Source organism: Eptatretus burgeri, chromosome 25 (genome assembly GCF_056783735.1).
Source record: "Eptatretus burgeri isolate ZD-2024b chromosome 25, Ebu_testis_v1, whole genome shotgun sequence".
In the NCBI taxonomy this organism is placed as follows: Eukaryota; Metazoa; Chordata; class Myxini; order Myxiniformes; family Myxinidae; genus Eptatretus; species Eptatretus burgeri.
The window spans coordinates 826,542-838,351 of record NC_140985.1 but is presented as its reverse complement, the minus strand read 5'-3'; the positions used below and the strand labels follow the sequence as shown (position 1 = coordinate 838,351).

General features: G+C 50.1%; 1 long non-coding RNA gene across 1 annotated transcript; it reads left to right on the top strand.

Annotated features, from left to right (window-relative positions):
• Nucleotides 1–994: 994 nt before the first annotated feature.
• On the top strand, nucleotides 995–8,109 carry LOC147007795 (uncharacterized). Its single transcript, XR_015053884.1, has 3 exons — nucleotides 995–1,529; nucleotides 5,723–5,786; nucleotides 6,148–8,109. It is a non-coding gene; the product is annotated as an uncharacterized LOC147007795 (long non-coding RNA).
• Nucleotides 8,110–11,810: the final 3,701 nt, after the last annotated feature.

The window sequence follows — 11,810 nt, the reverse complement described above, 5'->3', positions numbered from 1 at the left end:
AAATCACGAATCACTGCTCACCTTCACTCTTTCATTCCTCTTTTTTCCGCCTTTGGAATAAACTTCCTCACTCTATTCTTTCCCATTCTTCCCTCCAGGCCTTCAAAACAGCTGTTCACCACCACCTCTTATCATCCCCCATCCCCCATCCATTATATCATCCCCCATCCAAATCCTCGATCTTTTCTACCCCCGATAATCCACCCAAGCCCACTTCCTTCAAATTCCCTGCTTTCCTTCCTGAAAGTCCCTGTGATGTCCATCTTCTATTCCCCATGTTCTCCGTCCCATCCCTCTCCCTTCGACAGATCTAACGTCTCTGTTCCCCACTGTTTTGTCCTTCCCACTCCCTCCTCTCTTGTCTCATGTCCCCCATGATGTGCTTTGTGTGTTTGCTCTCACACGAGCCTCGACTAGGTTTGGAAAAAAAACAACAACAACAACAAACAAGCACTTTTGCCCCAGAAACAACAGTCAATCTGAACTACGCAGGCCACTGCTCAGACGCCATGACCGAAGACCACTGCGCAGCTCGGTTAAAGCCGACGTTTACATTTCGGGTTTTGAAACTTTTGCACCTTCGGCGGAAAATGTATAAATATAAAAAGGCTAAAAATGTGTTTTATATTTATTTTTCATTTCGGCAAATATACCGTCGGCGGATCCGTAAACCAAGTTATAAAATAACTAAGGCCGAACACCGCTCTTTATTGTGGGGGACGCCATTTCCAGTAAATGTGACGTCACGCATCACAGGCGACTGCTGGAAAGGGAAAAAGTAAATAAAACTTCGAGAAATTGTTGTGTTCTTGAGGATGTTGTTTTTGTTGTTGTTGTTGAATTGGCGGATATTGAGAGATTGCGAGGAAGATGACGATGCAAGGGGGAGGGGCCTGTGGAACGTGGGGGGAGGGGCCTATGGAACGTGGGGGAAGGAGCCATCTTTACAGAGTCGGAGATATGTGAATGTCACGTGATGCGGAATAACCAATCACATTGTTTCGTGTCTGTTTCGCGGCACAACAGGAATATTGTTTGTTTGAGAAATGTTATGTATGTTTGTGCGTTGTCTTTCTTGGAACCTCGTTATCATTACTGATTAGTTAACGTACCTAATCGGGTTTTTAACCAATTTTGGTTGTTAACCCTTTGTGTGCCCCATTGTTTACGGCCGCATGGTTCCCCTGGTGATTAATTCGTATTTTATTTACATCGGACTGTGAATTCCAACTGGAATTTGTGAAGAAAAAAAAAAAACAACTTGGGTGTCAAGTTCGACGATTCTAAAAATTTTAAACAAAAAAAATTGTTTCAATTAATTGTTTTCATTTCTCGCAAATCTGCGACCGCAGCACGGAAAGGGTTAAAAACAAACAACAACAACAACAAACAACCTGCAACTCGTTTCGATCCCGAACAAGTCGTTTTTTGTCACTTACAACTCGCCATGTTCGGTGAGTTCATCCGGACTCAGGGTTAACGACTTGTGGGAAACAACTCACACTGGAGAAGGTCATCGACGTTTAACGGTGAGGAGAAGGGGGTAAAATGGGGATTTACCGGGGAAGGGGAACGGGGAGGGTGTAAAATGGGGATTTACCGGGGAAGGGGAACGGGGAGGGTGTAAAATGGGGATTTACCGGGAAAGGGGAACGGGGAGGGGGTAAAATGGGGATTTACCGGGAAAGGGGAACGGGGAGGGTGTAAAATGGGGATTTACCGGGAAAGGGGAACGGGGAGGGGGTAAAATGGGGATTTACCGGGTAAGGGGAACGAGGAGGGGGTAAAATGGGGATTTACCGGGGAAGGGGAACGGGGAGGGTGTAAAATGGGGATTTACCGGGAAAGGGGAACGGGGAGGGGGTAAAATGGGGATTTACCAGGGAAGGGGAACGAGGAGGGTGTAAAATGGGGATTTACCGGGAAAGGGGAACGGGGAGGGTGTAAAATGGGGATTTACCGGGGAAAGGGGAACGGGGAGGGGGTAAAATGGGGATTTACCGGGAAGGGGAACGGGAGGGGGTAAAATGGGGATTTACCGGGAAAGGGGAACGGGGAGGGGGTAAAATGGGGATTTACCGGGAAGGGGAACGAGGAGGGTGTAAAATGGGGATTTACCGGGAAAGGGGAACGGGGAGGGGTAAAATGGGGATTTACCGGGGAAGGGGAACGAGGAGGGTGTAAAATGGGGATTTACCGGGTAAGGGGAACGGGGAGGGGGTAAAATGGGGATTTACCGGGAAAGGGGAACGAGGAGGGTGTAAAATGGGGATTTACCGGGTAAGGGGAACGAGGAGGGTGTAAAATGGGGATTTACCGGGAAAGGGGAACGGGGAGGGGGTAAAATGGGGATTTACCGGGTAAGGGGAACGGGGAGGGTGTAAAATGGGGATTTACCGGGAAAGGGGAACGGGGAGGGTGTAAAATGGGGATTTACCAGGGAAGGGGAACGAGGAGGGTGTAAAATGGGGATTTACCGGGTAAGGGGAACGAGGAGGGGGTAAAATGGGGATTTACCGGGTAAGGGGAACGAGGAGGGTGAAAAATGGGGATTTACCGGGTAAGGGGAACGGGGAGGGTGTAAAATGGGGATTTACCAGGGAAGGGGAACGAGGAGGGTGTAAAATGGGGATTTACCGGGGAAGGGGAACGGGGAGGGTGTAAAATGGGGATTTACCAGGGAAGGGGAACGAGGAGGGTGTAAAATGGGGATTTACCGGGGAAGGGGAACGAGGAGGGTGTAAAATGGGGATTTAACGGGGAGGGTGTAAAATGGGGATTTACCGGGGAAGGGGAACGAGGAGGGTGTAAAATGGGGATTTACCGGGAAGGGGAACGAGGAGGGTGTAAAATGGGGATTTACCGGGGAAGGGGAACGAGGAGGGTGTAAAATGGGGATTTACCGGGGAAGGGGAACGAGGAGGGTGTAAAATGGGGATTTACCAGGTAAGGGGAACGAGGAGGGTGTAAAATGGGGATTTACCGGGGAAGGGGAACGAGGAGGGTGTAAAATGGGGATTTACCGGGGAAGGGGAACGAGGAGGGTGTAAAATGGGGATTTACCGGGGAAGGGGAACGGGGAGGGTGTAAAATGGGGATTTACCAGGGAAAGGGGAACGAGGAGGGTGTAAAGTGGGGATTTACCGGGGAAGGGGAACGAGGAGAGGGTAAAATGGGGATTTACCGGGTAAGGGGAACGAGGAGGATGTAAAATGGGGATTTACCGGGGAAGGGGAACGGGGAGGGTGTAAAATGGGGATTTACCGGGGAAGGGGAACGGGGAGGGTGTAAAATGGGGATATACCAGGGAAGGGGAACGAGGAGGATGTAAAATGGGGATTTACCGGGGAAGGGGAACGGGGAGGGTGTAAAATGGGGATTTACCGGGGAAGGGGAACGAGGAGGGTGTAAAATGGGGATTTACCGGGGAAGGGGAACGAGGAGGATGTAAAATGGGGATTTACCGGGGAAGGGGAATGAGGAGGGTGTAAAATGGGGATTTACCAGGTAAGGGGAACGAGGAGGGTGTAAAATGGGGATTTACCGGGGAAGGGGAACGAGGAGGGTGTAAAATGGGGATTTACCAGGTAAGGGGAACGAGGAGGGTGTAAAATGGGGATTTACCGGGGAAGGGGAACGAGGAGGGTGTAAAATGGGGATTTACCGGGGAAGGGGAACGAGGAGGGTGTAAAATGGGGTTTTACCGGGGAAGGGGAACGAGGAGGATGTAAAATGGGGATTTACCGGGGAAGGGGAACGAGGAGGGTGTAAAATGGGGATTTACCAGGTAAGGGGAACGAGGAGGGTGTAAAATGGGGATTTACCGGGGAAGGGGAACGAGGAGGGTGTAAAATGGGGATTTACCAGGTAAGGGGAACGAGGAGGGTGTAAAATGGGGATTTACCGGGGAAGGGGAACGAGGAGGATGTAAAATGGGGATTTACCGGGGAAGGGGAACGAGGAGGGTGTAAAATGGGGATTTACCGGGGAAGGGGAACGGGGAGGGTGTAAAATGGGGATTTACCGGGGAAGGGGAACGAGGAGGGTGTAAAATGGGGATTTACCGGGGAAGGGGAACGGGGAGGGTGTAAAATGGGGATATACCAGGGAAGGGGAACGAGGAGGATGTAAAATGGGGATTTACCGGGGAAGGGGAACGGGGAGGGTGTAAAATGGGGATTTACCGGGGAAGGGGAACGGGGAGGATGTAAAATGGGGATTTACCGGGTAAGGGGAACGAGGAGGGTGTAAAATGGGGATTTACCGGGGAAGGGGAACGGGGAGGGTGTAAAATGGGGATTTACCGGGAAAGGGGAACGAGGAGGGTGTAAAATGGGGATTTACCAGGGTGTAAGGGGATTTACGAACGAGGAGGGTGTAAAATGGGGATTTACCGTGGGGATTGTAATTTACCGGGGAAGGGGAACGAGGAGGATGTAAAATGGGGAACTACCAGGGAAGGGGAACGATGAGGGTGTAAAATGGGCTTGTACCAGGGAAGGGGAACGAGGAGGGTGTAAAATGGTGATCTACCAGGGAAGGGGAACGACGAGGGTGTAAAATGGCGACCTGCAAGGTAAGGCGCCCCTGCCGAAACTCTCGTCTGCGTTCGGTGAGGACCCGAAGAGCAAGGATACGGTCAATCGTTGACCTCTTTGGTGTAAAGCCTGACTGCTCTGGACGCTGGTGCTCAAGCAGATGGTGGCGAACACTATCAAGAATTATCCGAGCAAAGACCTTGCCCGGAACTGAGAGCAGCGTCACCCCTCGGTAGTTGTTGCAGTCTTGGCGATCACCCTTCCTTTTCCAGAGAGGGACAACTTGGCCCCTCTTCCAATCAGTTGGGATGATGCCTGTATTCCAGGCGGAGCACAAAACTGCATGCAACGACACGAGTGCAGCATTTCCACCACCCTTGAGAAGTTCAGCATGGATGCCACAGATCCCTGGAGATCTACCCTCTTTCAACCGGTTCACCGCAGCCCGTGTTTCCACAAGCGAAGGTGGACCACAGTTGATTCGAGGGTCAGCAACAGGGATTGTAACACCCCTGACGTCGAATGCGACAGCTGGGGGATCAGCCTGGTACAACCGCTCAAAGTAACCGGCCCAGCGGGCCTTCACTTCAGACTCCTCTGTCAAGAGCCTACCACTCTCTGCTCGAACTGTAGTGCTCCGAGGGATGGGCTTGGATGAACGTAATGCGCGAATTCCCCTGTAAGCGGGACGAGAATCACGTGTCCACAGGTGATGCTCTACCTCCTCACAGATTCCTCGCACATAGGCCTCCTTGTCCACCCATAGTGCACGTACAGTTTTACGCCTCAGCTCCCTGAACAGCTCAGCTCTGCCATTCGGCCTGGCTCTGCGACTCTAGTCAATGGTGTCCAGTGTCCCTTGAGAGACAAAATTCTTCTTTGCCCTGCGGTGAGTTCCAAGACATCCACCGGAAACATCAAGGACGGTGGTCTTGAAGGCACTCCACATCTCTTTAGGACCTCCCAAAGAACCCAGACCCCCCAAATGTCCACTCAGCTTGTTCACAAACTCCTCAGCTACTCTCTCATCCTTGAGCTTGCCAACATCCAGCCTCTTTTGCCCAAAAAGCTACAGAATAATTAATTATTTTGAGTCGCGAAGTCAGGAACAGTCTGTGAAGTTTTTATTTATTTATTTAAATTGATTAACTGCTAATTAATTACGACTTGTGTCCCCTGTGCAGGAGAGCCCCGCATGATGCCCGACGTGCTGCCCGTTGTGCCAGGCGTACCGGATCTGCATCCTGGGTGAGTAGCCCACGTATCTGTTCTTGCAGTGATAAATACGATTCCTGCTTTTTACGTCCGATGAATCTGAGGACAACGTGTTGACAGATCGAGGGGAAACTTCACCCACATGTTCCCCAAGCCCTGGGGGATAGCAGGAAATTTATGAATAATTAATAGGTCACATGGTCTGGCAGCCATATGAGATTGAAGAAAATATTAAATAATGTTTTTTTTTCCCAGAACCGCTTAATCAATCGATGTGAAACTTCACACTTATGATCTCGTGGTGATGGGGAATATATGTTTTAAATGTAAGTATGTATGATGATGTCATAATGTGGGCAGAGGCATACCTGGTGACGTCTCGACGTCTCCACAGGAAACAATGACAACGACCTGCACATCCTTTGGAACACCCACAATGAAGCTTCCAATCCTCCCTCCAAGTTCAAGTTCTTCACCCATCCCCATTCACTTGGTCCTGGCAGTTCTGATTAGAGAAGGAAACATTGACCCTAGATATGTCCCCCCTTGAGATGCTGCCCTCCTTGTGTGCTGAAACAATGCTGATTTGATTGGGGGAATGTTGCCATTGGCTCTGCCTTGCCTCTGCCTGTGGCATCCACGCTGTCATCCCATCTAGTGGAAGGAACTCGTGGAAGGAAGTGCTTCTGTACCCCCAAATACTATCCAGACATCTTGGATGTTTAGTTGATTGACAGCTGCTCTGGCTAAAAACAACGACATCTACGTCATCCGTCCTCAACATCATCTTCTGACTTCCATTTTTTGGCAGCGTCCAACATATGCAGAATCATCCGACCGTCAGCTTCCTCGTTCCGACCTGACACGTCAGAAGGTTTGGAACAAATAACTCTTATCCTCACATGTGGCGATGATCTGCTTATCACTCTCGATGGTGACACTCTGCTGCTCAACCAATAGCTTAATGGAGTTCACTCATGAGCAAGCGGTGACTTAATGTGCCCGACGAGCTGTGGTTACATGTCTGACCTTGAGGAATGAATCTGCAGGACCTGATGAGACAACGGTTGCTTCCACCAGTGCCTCTGTGCATCCCTGTCCTTAAGGCAGTCTCCAAGGACCTTCAGAAAGACCTTCTCAATGTGCAGGTCTCCTAACAACGTGACAAACTTCTGCTCACCATGGGTAGTTAGATTTGTTTCTCCTTCTTTTTTGTCATTTCCACTTGATTTGTTTTGCCAGAGCAAACAGTAGTTGGTTGTCGGCAACTGCAGGTACCTGCCCTTGGTTCAGGAGCTCTGTTGCTTGCTTCACTAAATCTATAGCATGTCTCATCATTGCGTCAGATTTCGCTTGGTCATGGAACAAGGGAAGGAGTTTGCCCATTATTTGCTGAAAAATGTATCGTCTGTATTTTGCAAGAACACTGTAGATGTTTGTGTGGTGTGTGCTTAAAATGTTCGAGATGGTCTAAACTCTAAAATGTACATTCCAATGGTAATGTCTCAGTGGTCAAAAGGATCTAATGTCTCAAGCATGTGTATAAAGGGTCTAAAAAGGTCCAAGTGGTCTGAAGCTCTAAAGTCTAAATGGTCAAGGGTCCAAGCTATCTAATCTGTCTGAAAGGTGTAAGGGGCTTTAAGGTTCCGGGTCTTTGGGGTCTTAGGAGTTGAAATAGTCAAATGGGGTCTTTGGGGTCTTCTGTATCTCAAGGGTTGGAAGTCTTAAAGGGTCATCACGATCTTTGGGGTATTTTAGAGGCTGAGGTGGTGGATTGAAACACCCTTAGGATCATCCCCAGGTCGGAGTTGGTCTGTGTGCCAAATGTGGTAGTTCCCAGCCCAGCGGTCTTTGCAAAAAAATCTACGAACATCCAGACAGACGACGAATTTTATTTGTTCGGTGCCAGACAATATTCCAGGAGCTGTGGCAGAGATCAAGACAGCAACCCATCACTGCTGCCATCACACCTCATCCTTTTTCAGTCTTTCGCTTCAAGGACTTCATCATCAGATCCAAGGAGAGGATCAGCGATGTCAGGTGGACGAGGAGCCTGAAGTGCGGTGTTTCTCAACAGGACTGGAAGCACATTGGTAGAGAATTGAGGCAGGTCTGCAACTTTCTTGGTGTTTCTCGTCTGAGTCTTTGACACATCAGGATGCATACTTTCAGTTCCTCGGGGTACTCTGGGAAGCTGGAATCGGTGAGATCCCAGTTCCAGGAAATGAATCACACGCAGTAGTGGAACTGGGATTATAATCGATGTTATTGACAGCTGAGGTTCTGAAGAGGCCTGCCCTCAGTTTGTGAGGGCAAACAACCTTGTCCTGTTCATACTAAGCACATGCTGTGTTAGTTAGGTCCGAAGATACCTCCAGCACTCTGTCAAAAGAGACTGAGAATCCAAGATTGTGAAGCAAATCGACCCAGTCATGCTTGCGAGCCTTTGTATGCATTGCTATACCAAGGGAGAGTGGCAGAGGGGTTTCAGAATTGTGAGGGCGACGACGCACACCACGACACCAGTGACTGTCCCTCAGGCGATTACAACTGTCGAATTTGGAACAACTGGAGCCATGATGAGTGCAGGCTGCTTCGTCACACTGCCTGTTCCGTGACACGATGTCCGGTCCTTCAAGGATCTTTGATACGGAGGCGATCATCCGATCAACGTACTGCGGTGCAGAACTGGTTCACAATTCTCAGCAAAGGAACCCGAGAGATTTGACTGCATGTCCAACAAATTGTTACGGGTCAGGGTCTCGAGTCTCAGCACGAGGGGGAAGCACTCGAGTTCCTCCTGAACTCCTGGTCCTGAGGCCGTCAGATAACTCCACTGCCCGGTGGGCTGCCAAGCAACCACGAGCACCGATTGGTGCTGCCAATCTTGGCAGGGTTCCACCGCTTCGCGTGGTACCTCACCCTTGAACGACTGCACCAGGCGGGTTTCGTGCCCTCAACGCGCAACCAGATTACTGCCGAGCTACACAGTGAGTGTGCGCTGGCTAACCAGAGGAAATCCGTGGGGAAGGACTTCCCGGCTCGCACTACGTGCGGACTAAGCGAGACCAATCGAGGTAAGGACACATTTATAACAAGCAGTTTATCAGCGAGGGCGAGGAAAACGACGTGTCCAATAAAAGGGATTTATTCCAACACAGAAACTACGTAGAGCAGCGGAAAGCAAGGATTCGTGAGACGCGAAAAAAGGTACTTAGCGGAGCTTTTGCTCGAACACAACGCCCTGATCACCCTACCTGTGCTGAGTAAAAATGCCGCCTGACCAGGTAGTACTAATGTGTTCCAATCTACTGTTAGGGTGGCACTTTTGGCTTTGTGCGGGTACTTTCTTCATTCAAACGTGCTCTCCGTGGGTGCTTCGCAGGTTGACACCATTCCCCTCCCACGCCATTCTCACTCATTCATTCATGACCAAAAAGGGGGTTGTTGACCTTGCACAAGCAATGCATTGTAACCTTCTCTTGCCACCCACAGCCTCATCAACGTTATCTAAGGAGTATTGATGTTCCCATTTGCAAGTCCACGTGGTGCAGAGCTTTCGCGGCTTCTTTGTGTCCAGGTGAATCTCGTGCAGGTAGTTGCAAAGTCCATAATGCAGTGTGAAAGTGAACCTCGTGATAGATCGGCCATCGTTCCTGCGCGCGACACGACTTACACTTCCAACACTGTGACACAACGCTCTGCCAAGAGAAAATCTGCAGCTGTCAAGGTTCAGGACCTTGTGCTCCTTTTCATGGGTTCCTGCACGTGGTTGGACCTGGACAAAAAAAGATGTCTGGAGTGAATAACCCCATTCCTCATCCTCCACTCTGTCCCATCATTGCTGCGACAAGTTCCTCCGGTTGCTGCTCACTTCTCGAGGCTTTCCTGACAGTTTTGTGGGATTTGCAGGATGGCGGTGTCTTGGGAAAGCTGATTCGAAACATCCGCACACAGCAGCTGTCCCTGTCCCCCACAGACCCTCAATCCCTGAGTGTAGGGAGTAGGGAAGCCATTGATTTGCTCAATCTCCTTCAGGACATGTCGGGGACACGCACGGCGCTTTGATGTCGTTCATCAAACGTGTCTTCATTCACAAACGTGTCTTCATTCACAAACGTCTCAAACTCGGTTTGCAAGCCTTGCGGCTTCTGGCCGACTCTGTCCTCTCGCAGTACCAAAAGTGTTGGTATTGCAAGTAGCAGTTGAAACAATCTACTTCAAATCCCAGCACTTTACGTATTGTGAGGGGGACACGTCCCCGCACGTTTCCACGGCCTCCCTCATTGGTGAATACCGGATTTAGGGTTTTGTCCGATTCATTCTGATTGGTTCATAGAAAATTTGCTTCCCTTCACTGCCATCTTGAAATGGTTGCGGCGTTCGTTTTGCTGGTTTGCTTTCAGCTTTTTTGTTTATCTGTTCACTCTGTGGATCCATGCAAGACTGGCAGTTGTTGAGCAGGGTCACCACTGTGACGGTCTGTGTGGGGACAGGGCGAGTTGGTGACCAAGAAACGTATGGGAAGGATTTTAGACTACGGGCCCAGGGTGGGAGGCTTTGCTTTCCTCTCTGTTTCAAAACATTGATTGCAGAGTGCAAAAATTGAGGTCGGGGGGGGGGGGTGGGGATCTAAATAGGCGACCTCAGTCTCCACCTGACCAACAGCTCCAGCCCCTCGGTTTTTCCCTCCCAGCCCTCCTCACTCTCTCTCCTCTATCCCATTGCCCAAAGCATTGAGGAATTGGTGGAGGTCAAAGGTTGGAGCAAGCGAGGGGGCTTGTTGCTTGATGGCCCACCCTGCTAAGGCCTGGATTGGCTGCATTGAATGTGTGTTCATTCATACGGTGGTTGTCCAGGCCATTGTGTGGTGTTGTGAACTTTTCCACATCCCTCAGAAAAACTTTTATCAGATGTACAAACACAATACAAGATCAGTGCGGTGAGACGGAGACTTGGCCATTGGTTGGTTCATCATCCTGAACACATGGACTTGGCTCCGTCTGCCTGTGCTGCTCCACGCATCGCTTCTGGAATCCCTGCAACACCTCCATCAGTAGTATGTACTTTGTGGCTTATTTACTTTTGTTATTTTTTTTTTGGAATAAAATGTCGAGGCTCGTCTGAGGACGAACACACAGAACGTACAACAAGGGGGGCAGGAGACAAGAGGGCCGGGAGAAGGAAGGATAAAACAGTGGGGAACAGAGACATGAGGAGATCTGTGGGAGGGAGAGAGATGGGGCGGGAAACATGGGGAATACGAGATGGACATTACAGGGACTTTCAGGTCCTTTCACGACAGGGACTGTCAGGAAGGAAAGTAGGGAATTTGAGACAGGTAGGCTTGGGGTGGATTAACGGGGGAGTAAAGATCGTGATTTTGGATGGGGAAGATAAGAGGTGGTGGTGAACAGCTGTTTTGAAGACCTGGAGGGAAGAGTGGCATTGAAGAGAGTGAGGGAGGTTGTCCAAGAGGTGGGAAAAAAAGAGGAATGAAAGAGTGAAGGTGAGCAGGGATTCGTCAAAAGGAAAGTCGAAAGCTCCCTCCGTGTCGGCGCTCACCACAAATTGTACAAACACTCACAAAAGGTATGGATGAAGTAGTTTTCCCGAGTGTCTCCGTCTCTGAAATCATTTATCTGACCACAGTGAACAGTTGTACCAAGTTTCATGTTTGTAGGTCGATGTGAACAATTCGGTCCCAAATATGGGCATATCCATCCGCCGGACTATATCATACGCTATTCCCTTTGGGGGAGGGGCATGTCGAGGCTGGGTGGGAGGGGGCGTGGCCTACTCTTGTGGAATAAGGAGATACTTCACAGGTATGACCTGTACTGTATGGGCGGAGCCTGAGTCGCGGTTGATGGTGGTCACGTGGTTGTGGCTTCATATGTCACAACTCGCTCACTGGGGACTTGTAGCACCAGTGGCGTCAGGAGCGGCATATACTGTCATGAGCAGTGTCCTGGAGGTCGTGTGCCTGGAGAGTGCATCGAGTACGTAATAAAGCGGAGCTATGGGCATCCGACGCCCACCCTCTCGCTCGAGGCA